This window comes from Podarcis erhardii, assembly GCF_964252035.2.
Source record: "Podarcis erhardii genome assembly, chromosome: 11".
Classification (NCBI taxonomy): Eukaryota; Metazoa; Chordata; class Lepidosauria; order Squamata; family Lacertidae; genus Podarcis; species Podarcis erhardii.
Window position 1 is genome coordinate 52,781,849 of NC_138501.1, and position 9,968 is coordinate 52,791,816.

The following is a 9,968-nucleotide window of genomic DNA, read 5'->3' on the forward strand; positions in this document are numbered from 1 at the left end:
CAATATGATGAATTTTTGTGTGAGATTTTCACTGATACGCGCAGACTTCCCTCTAGTATGTGCATTTCAGCACACATCACTTGGCTGGGGAAATGTTTTGAAGGAGGACTGTGATTCGGTTTGCAAATGGTCAGTGTGGTATAGTGGTTAAGAGTGGTAGACTCGTAATCTGGGGAACCGGGTTCGCATCTCCGCTCCTCCACATGCAGCTGCTGGGTGACCTTGGGCCAGTCAGACTTCTCTGAAGTCTCTCAGCCCCACTCACCCCACAGAGTGTTTGTTGTGGGGGAGGAAGGAAAAGGAGAATGTTCGCCGCTTTGAGACTCCTTCGGGTAGTGATAAAGCAGGATATCAAATCCAAACTCTTCTTCTTCTCTTCTTTCAGAAAGTGTGAATTAGGTAGGTTTGCCTTTGAACTGGATAGAATTTCTCCCCCACTCCTAACACAAACACACACACACCTTTCTCAAAATTAGAGATATTTTTTTCTCCTCCAAGCATCTGTGCAGGACCCAACTAGCACGTCTGGAGGGCAGAACCGCAATGACTCAAGCACTTCTATGAGTTATTTATGAGTTTCTCCGTGTATTCAACTGGATGAAACTGGCTTCCTCCTTCCGTCCCCTCACCCTTTCCCTTCAGATTCCTCTGCTTTCAGCTCATCTGCCTTCGGTTTTGGGAGGGGGGAGTTGGTCCTCCCCAAGTCTTGAAAGCATACATCCTGCCTAGTGGAACTGGTTACCTCAGTCTGCCAACACACACCCTGACTCCTGTGTGTGTGTGTGTGTGTGTGGCACAATCTTTTCGCCAGCTCAGCCTGTTAGAGGTGGCACAATGAAGCAATTGTCTCAAGGCGGATTGAACCAGAAGAAACAGGACTGAACCAGAAAAAGCACAACCCGGAGTTGGCAAAGGCAGGCTGGTTGTGTGCCAAACCTGGATGTTTTAACATCTGCACTCGCTGCTCCTGCTGCAAACAGGAGGAAGTTCCGGGGGCATCCTTTGACAGAGTCACATCCCTTGAAAGCAGAGCGTCTCAGAGTTTTGTGGCACGCTCTTGTTGCAGAATCTGTCTCCATGCAGCCTGTGGAGAGAGAGATGGGGCAACCAGACTGAAGCAGCATCCGTTCTGAAGCTGAGCAAAGCGTTGGCAAGGGAGAACATTCAGATTATTTATTACTGTACAATTGCATCTTACATGGCGTTTCAATTCGAAGGGTACTGTGTATATACTGCAATCATGTAGACCACAGCTCTGTCCACTTGGAAGCCCCCCCCCCCCCGAGCATTCAGGAATCCATCAGGATCCATAAGATTCCAAGGGTGGACCATCTGAATTGGTCCCACACTCTTGCAGAGGGGAATTGCTGCCGTGAGTCCAGGCTCCACCAGTTTGGCCTAGGAGGAAAGACCAAGTCAAAGCTATGTCCTGTTCTCTGCATAAGTCAGATGATAATGACAGACAATCCCATTGTCACCATAGAGGCCATGATATCCTCATCTGGTTCAGCAGCTCCTGCTGCTTCTATCTTCTTTGGTGATCCCTCATAGCCGAGTAGAATTGTCTTCCATAAACATGGTTTTTAAAAGTTACAGATAGGTAGCCGTGTTGGTCTGCCATAGTCAAAACAAAACAAATTCCTTCCAGTAGCACCTTAAAGACCAACTAAGTCAGTTCTTGGTATGAGCTTTCGTGTGCATGCACACTTCTTCAGATACACTGAAACAGAAGTTTCCAGACCCTTCTATATAGTGAGAAGGTGGGGAGGGGTATTACTCAGAAGGGTGGTGGGAATGGGTGATTGGCAGATAGCTGTGATGAGCCTGTTGACGACTCTTAACGACTGCAATAGGTCTTACAGGAAAAAGCAAGGGGTGAAAAGGTGAAAAATGGCTTTGTCATGTATAATGAGATAAGAATCCAAGGTCTTTGTTCAGACCAGGTTTTTCCATGGTTTTGAGTTTGGTGATAAGTTGTAATTCAGCAGCTTTTGTAGGCCAGCCCTGCGCACCCGGGGGACCTCCCCCCGAGAGCGCAAGGCTTGCGGGCGTCAGCTGGCAGCGCGGAGCACGGGGCGCCCTTCGGAGGACGCCCCGTGCTCCACGCAGGTGTCCGCAAGCCTTGCGCACCCGGGGGATCTCCCCCCGGGAGTGCAAGGCTTGCGGGCGTCAGCTGGCAGCGCGGAGCATGGGGCGCCCTTCGGAGGACGCCCCGTGCTCCGCGCTGGTGTCGGCCAGCCTTGCGCACCCGGGGGATCTCCCCCCAGGAGCGCAAGGCTTGCGGGCAGCAGCCTGCAGCGCGGAGCACGGGGCGCCCTTCGGAGGACGCCCCGTGCTCCGCGCTGGTGTCGGCCAGCCTTGCGCACCCGGGGGATCTCCCCCCGGGAGCGCAAGGCTTGCGGGCAGCAGCCTGCAGCGCGGAGCACGGGGCGCCCTCCAGAGGACGCCCCGTGCTCCACGCAGGTGTCCGCAAGCCTTGCGCACCCGGGGGATCTCCCCCCGGGAGCGCAAGGCTTGCGGGCGTCAGCTGGCAGCGCGGAGCACGGGGCGCCCTTCGGAGGACGCCCCGTGCTCCGCGCTGGTGTCGGCCAGCCTTGCGCACCCGGGGGATCTGCCCCCGGGAGCGCAAGGCTTGCGGGCAGCAGCCTGCAGCGCGGAGCACGGGGCGCCCTCCAGAGGACGCCCCGTGCTCCGCGCTGGTGTCGGCCAGCCTTGCGCACCCGGGGGATCTCCCCCCAGGAGCGCAAGGCTTGCGGGCAGCAGCCTGCAGCGCGGAGCACGGGGCGCCCTCCAGAGGACGCCCCGTGCTCCACGCAGGTGTCCGCAAGCCTTGCGCACCCGGGGGATCTCCCCCCGGGAGCGCAAGGCTTGCGGGCGTCAGCTGGCAGCGCGGAGCACGGGGCGCCCTTCGGAGGACGCCCCGTGCTCCGCGCTGGTGTCGGCCAGCCTTGCGCACCCGGGGGATCTCCCCCCAGGAGCGCAAGGCTTGCGGGCGTCAGCTGGCAGCGCGGAGCACGGGGCGCCCTTCAGAGGACGCCCCGTGCTCCGCGCTCGTGTTGGCAAGCCTTGCGCACCCGGGGGGCGCATGGGGCGCCCTGAAACAGAGGGTTCCCCATGCTGCGGACTGTAGCCTGCCGCCGGACGCGCGGGGCGCCCTGAAGCAGAGCGCCCCTCGCGCCAGGCAGACATGGGCCAGCCCCACAAGCTCGGGGGACAGCGGGGAGGCGCAGCACCGCCATCCCACTGTTCCCCGACCTGGTTTTTTGGGGGGGAAATAAAGGAAAAATTTTTTTCCTTTATTTCCCCCCTCAAAAAAGTAGGTGCGTCCTATGGGACGGAGCGTCCTATGGGACGAAAAATACGGTACTTACTATTTCATAATAAAGTAATTATAAAATACTTTCTTTGTGTTTATTTGATTCCTATTAAAGAGAGTTACTTTATATATAGTCAATATAGGCACAGAGTTAATTTTTTAAACATTTTCTAATGGTGGTGTGCCTCGAGATTTTTTTCATGAAACAAGTGTGCCTTTGCCCAAAAAAGGTTGGGAAACACTGTTCAAAACCCATGACACCTTTGGTAAAGGCTGTTCTCCAATTGGAGGACTCGCAGACCAGTGTTTTCCAGTTGTCGGTGTTTACTTCAGTGTGACTGCTGAAGTCACCCAGGATTATCATCCAGGATTCCTTCAACACATATATAGGATGGGGGACACCTTGACAGTAGTCCGTGTGAAAAGGATTTAGGGTTCTTAATAGACCACAAGCTTAACATGAATCAACAGGGTGATGCAGCAACAACAAAAAAGCTAATGCAATTCTAGGCTGCGTCAACAGAAGTATAGCATCCAGGTTAAGGGAAGTAATAGTCCCGCTCAATTCTGCTTTGGTCAGACCACAGCTGGAGTCCCGTGTTCAGTTCTGAGCATCCCATTTTAAGGATGATATTGACAAGCTGGAATGGATGCAGAGGAGAGTGACCAAGAGGTTCAAGGGTCTAGAAACCAAGACTTAGGAAGAACAGTTGAAGGAGCTGCAGATATTTAGCCTGGAGGAGAGGAGGCTGAGAGTTGACATGATGACCACCTTCAAATATCTCAAGGGCTGTCACATGGAAGATGGCGCAAGCTTATTTTCTGCTGCTCCAAAGGGGAAGACCCAAACCAATGAATTCAAAAAACATGAAAGGAGATTCTGACTTAACATTAGGAAGAACTGGTTCCAGGTGTGCAGGTGAAGGCGGCGGTGGCAGAGGAGGAGGAAGAGGAGAAAGTAAAGCCTCTAGCCATGCCTTAAGTAGGAGACTCCCTTCTTTGAATTGCCCTGTTCTTCCATCCCTTCAAGGGCCTAGATCCTTCCTGGCTTGCTAGTTTTCACAGCCATGGCAATGGAAGAGAAGAAGCCAGATTCAGAATCAGCCAAAACACCATCGACACCCTCCTCTTCAAGCAATCAGAGCAAGCCTGTCTCTGTAAAACCAAACTATGCCCTGAAGTTCACACTGGCAGGACACACAAAAGCTGTCTCATCAGTGAAATTCTGTCCCAGTGGAGTTGGCTGGCCAGTTCCTCGGCTGATAAGCTTATAAAAATCTGGGGCACCGATGACGGCAAATTTGAGAAGACCATATCTGGCCACAAGCTGGGAATCTCTGGTGTCACTTGGTCATCTGATTTAAACCTTTTTTTTGTATCTGCCTCAGATGACAAAACTCTCAAAATCTGGAATGTGAGCTTGGGGAAATGCTTGAAAACCCTGAAGGGGCACAGCAACTGCGTCTTCTGCTGCAAGTCCAACCCACAATCCAACCTCATTGTCTCAGGATCGTTTGATGCAAGTGTGAGGATCGTCTTCTTCTTTGGCGACCCCTCGTAGCTGAGTAAGATTGTCTTCCATAAACACGGTTTTAACAATGAGTCCGTAAGTGACTGTGGAGGCCAATTCTGGATCCACACGTCCTTCCACAGTGGGGACATTGGTTTCCGGGCGGGAGTTGATCACAGTGTGGATTTGCCAAGCATGCCTTCCTCTTAGCATGTTTCTCCCTTGCATCCTGAGTTCAAGTGTCTTCAAAGCCCAGGACACCTTTGGTAAAGGCTGTTCTCCAACTGGAGCGCTCGCAGGCCAGTGTTTCCTGGTTGTCAGTATTTATACTACTTTTTCTAGATTTGCCTTGAGACAGTCTTTAAACCTCTTTTGTTGACCACCAGCATTACGCTTTCCATTTTTAAGTTCGGAATAGAGTAGTTGCTTTGGAAGACAATCATCAGGCATCCGCACAACATGACCAGTCCAACGAAGTTGATGCTGAAGAATCATTGCACGGGACATCAAAACCAGGAAATTCCAAAAAATCCTGCCAGCCCATTCTGACCCGGTTTCAGCAGTGCATTTTAACCATGATGGCTCCTTGATAGTGTCCAGCAGCTATGATGGCCTCTGCTGAATCTGGGATACAGCATCAGGACAGTGTTTGAAAATGCTGATTGATGATGACAATTCCTCTGTGTCCTTTGTGAAGTTCTCTCCCAGTGGCAAATATATTCTAGCAGCAACATTGGACTGCACTCTTTTTTTTTTTATAAGATATTTATTAAAGTTTTCAAAAATAATACGTTGTAAGACAAAAAGAAAAAAAAAGAAACAACAAAGATACAAAAACACAAAAATACAGAAATAAAAACAATTTAAAAACACATAAAGTTTCCATTTACTTATTTTCCTTTAACTTATTTTCCCGACCTCCTCACACCTCCCTTTCTTATATTCCAATTCAAATTGTTTATTCAGCAAATCCTCACCATTAGTTCTTTTACTTATTTCAAAAACCTTATTTTCCGTATCTCTTAAGCATTACAGCTGGAAGCCATTTAGTTTCTATCCAACATCATTCTAGCATTCATTAATTTTACAATATTTCTGCAAATAGTCTTTAAACTTCTTCCAGTCTTCTTCCGCCGACTCTTTTCCCTGGTCACGGATTCTGCCGGGCATTTCTGCCAGTCACATATAGTCGATCATCTTCATCTGCCATTCTTCCAGAGTGGGTAGATCTTGTGTCTTCCAATATTTTGCAATAAGTATTCTTGCTGCTGTTGTCGCATACATAAAGAAAGTTCTGTCCTTCTTTGGTGGACTGCACTCTTAAGCTTTGGGACTGCAGCAAAGGAAAGTGCCTAAAGCCACAAGAACAAGAAATACTGCATCTTTGCCAACTTCTCCGTTACTGGTGGAAAGTGGATCGCGTCTGGTTCACAGGACAACCTGGTTTACATTTGGAACCTCCAAACTGTACAAGAGACCATACAGCAGCTGCCCGGGCATAGAGATGTTGTGATTTCTATAGCATGCCATCCGACAGAGAACATCATTGCCTCAGCAGCTCTAGAAAATGACAAAACAATTAAACTTTGAAAGAATGACTGCTAAAATGCTTTCAGCATCACTTCAGAGACTGCTGGGGGGTGTCTGGAAAACATGGGGGTATTTTGTGTTTGTGTTTTTTGAAGACCCATTTGCCAGGAAGCTAAGCAACCTTTGAGAAGATGATGTCTCCTATTCTTGGTCCAAAAAACTTCTCTCTTTGGCTAGTCTCCAAACTGGGCAAATATAGGTGTGTGTTTTGGGGGGGGGATAATAAAAAGGTTCTGTTTTCTTTGGTGATTTGGTGGCTTTTCCTACTGGGAAGCCATTAACTATTCTCTCCTTTGAGAATAAGATGTCATCCTTATTGCTTGGAGGGAACTCTGTCTGCTAACAGCAACCACCGCCAAGTCATAAACTTAGAAAGAATCTGGATATGTTAATATTTTAAAAGAAAAAGAAAAAAGATCCAGGCAGGTAGGCCCTAGTTCATAAAACTTTAAATAGAAGAGCCATGGTGCCTAATTATTAAAGGCAATTTTTTTAACGTGACCAAACAAGTGTTCTTTTTTTTGCCTTGCGCCTCTTCTCATTTCCCACCCACCCAAGTTTCCAGAACCTGTGATTAAATCACCCTTTCTTTGTCCTTCTGTGTAGCGCACCCTGTTCATCACGCTCTCCAATAGATGTTATTTGACAATAAAAACCTATTCAAGCTTTCCACCCCACCCCGAATTACCAGTTCACCCCTGTCCTCCAAAGTCCTTCTCCAAATTTCACAAACTTTCTACAGTTATTTCAGTGTGAAAAAACAAAACAAAACACTTTTTTATCTTGGAAGCCTCGTATGAGCTCGTATTTGCTAATGGTATGGCTTTATTCTCCCCCCCCCCACTTCCACATTGGTATATTCCTTTTCTACCCTTTCTTCCCTCTCCTCTGCCCTTATCAATATGTTACCATATGGTTACCATATGCACAATAAAAGGTGGGGGTTTTGTGGGGGGGACGGGACATTAGGAAGAACTTTCTGGTGGTAAGAGCAGTGGCGGAGCTCCATGCTCCAGCACCTGGAGTGGCGAACGTGCGGGGGTGTGGCATGCATCCCAGGGGGTGTGTTGCACAACCCGCGGGGGCGTGGCACGCAGCACGGGACATGTGTGGCACGTGGCACACATCCTGGGGTGCACGGCGAGCCGCGCACGTCCAGAGGGGGCAGCCTCAATGTCATCCCCCCGGGATGGCACCTGGGGGGGCACTCCCCCTTCCCCCACTTTCGTCCGCCAGTGGGTGAGAGCTGTTTGACAGTGGAATGGACTCCAGTGTGGTGTAGTGGTTAAGAGCGGTAGACTCGTAATCTGGTGAACCGGGTTCGCTTCCCCGCTCCTCCACATGCAGCTGCTGGGTGACCTTGGGCTAGTCACACTTCTCTGAAGTCTCTCAGCCCCACTCACCTCACAGAGTGTTTGTTATGGGGGAGAAAGGGAAAGGAGAATGTTAGTCGCTTTGAGACTCCTTCGGGTAGTGATAAAGTGGGATATCAAATCCACACTCCTCCTCCTCCTCCTCCTCCTCCTCCTCCTCTTCTTCTTCTTCTTTCAGAAGGTGGTGGACTCTTACCCAGGGCTTCTAAACAGGAGCTGGGTGGCCACCTGTCAGGGATTCTTTACCTGTGGTTCCTGCACTGCAGGGCATTTTTAGGGCAGCGATACATCCGGAATTTCCCAGACACAGGCAAAATACTTCAGTTGAAAGCAGTGTCCGGGTGGAAATCACTAAAAATGGCAACAGACGTACGGCAACCTGTGTCGACAGTATACTTTAGGGGAAAGAAGCTCAACAACCTTTGTGTTTGGATTTTCACTTTTTGAAATATGGCAACCCTAGACTAGATGAGCCTTGGGGAGCCCTTCCAAGCTACAGTTCTGTGATTCTATGAGCACATTCCTCAGCCAGCTCAGTTCAGGAGGCTGTTGGGCGGCTGGGTGGACAGGACATTAGCGGCACCTCTGATGTTTCTGTAAAATCCAGCATCAGTTGAAGGCACTCTAGCCCTCTTCCAAGACTCAGAGGTTTCTTGGTGACCGAAAACGAGCTCTGGTGAAACACGGCAAAGGTCAGATTACTCTGATCCAGCCAGATAAAAGCGGGGGGGGGGGGAGATTGCATCATTTAGTCACTTGATGAGTGTGTGGAGGAAACCATTTGTGCATCACACGCATTACCCATCGTGGCAGAAAGGTATGAGCAGAAAGCATGACTCTTTGAACTTCTTCAAAGGAGTTCCTGGAAGTGAGCGTGTCACAGCGATTTTGGAACCGGGAATTGGTCAACGAGGTGAGTTCCAGCGGCCCTCACCCCCAGGCCTTTGATCCCATGAACGCAATAGTTCTTTAATCCCTGAAAGGAGGGAAAGTTGGGTGTAGGCTGAGATGGAAATCTGTCTGAGTGACAGGAAGGGAGGATTCTCAAAACTGAGATATTATGCAATGAAGTCTTGTAACGTGGAACCTTAGAAGATAAGAGAGAGATGGGATTGCAGTCTGCCCCAAATCCTTGAGAAAGAGTGGGAAATGCCCAATAAATTGCATCTTATGGTTGCTTCCTAAAACTGTTTCTCTTCTGCCAACACCGCCCATCCGTTCTCACTCTCTCTGCCTTCCCAGAACCTCTTTTCTTTGTTAGCCTTGCCTTTGGAAAGGCAATAAACCTTGTCAAGGAAATAAACAACTATCTGACTTTTAGAAGACATCTGAAGGCAACCCTGTTTGGGGAGGTTTTTAATGTTTGATGGTCTACCGTGTTTTAATATTCTGTTGGGAGCTGCCCAGAGTGGCTGTGGAAACCCAGCTAGATGGGCGGGGCAGAAATAAATTATTATTATTATTATTATTATTATTATTATTATTATTATTATTATTATTTGCCTTCTCCAGCCAAGTACAGTGGTACCTCTGGTTACGTACTTAATTCGTTCCGGAGGTCCATTCTTAACTTGAAACTGTTCTTAACCTGAAGCACCACTTTAGCTAATGGGGCCTCCTGCTGCCGCCACGCTGCCGGAGCACAATTTCTGTTCTTATCCTGAAGCAAAGTTCTTAACCTGAAGCACAATTTCTGTTCTTATCCTGAAGCAAAGTTCTTAACCTGAAGCGCTATTTCTGGGTTAGCGGAGTCTGTAACCTGAAGCATATGTAACCTGAAGCGTATGTAACCCGAGGTACCACTGTAATGAGTCAAAAGTGAAAACCACATTAGTGAAAACCACTTACAAAGAGGCATCATGTTGTGGGGATTGCTTTGCCTGAAGAAGTGTGCATGCACACGAAAGCTCATACCTAGAACTAACTCAGTTGGTCTTTAAGGTGCTACTGGAAGGAATTTTTTTATTTTGTTTCTTCCCCCTAAAACAATGATGGTTTTTTCAAAATAAATAAAAATATAATTGAAACTGATATGGAAATGTAGAGAACTAAACCTTAGATTATCAGGGGTTGGGGTGGGAGAAAGAAATGAAGAGAAACATCCCTGTGTTGATATGTGAATGTAATTCAGCTCTTGAACTGGTTGAAAGGTTATGTAGTCTCATCTACCTCCTCAGTT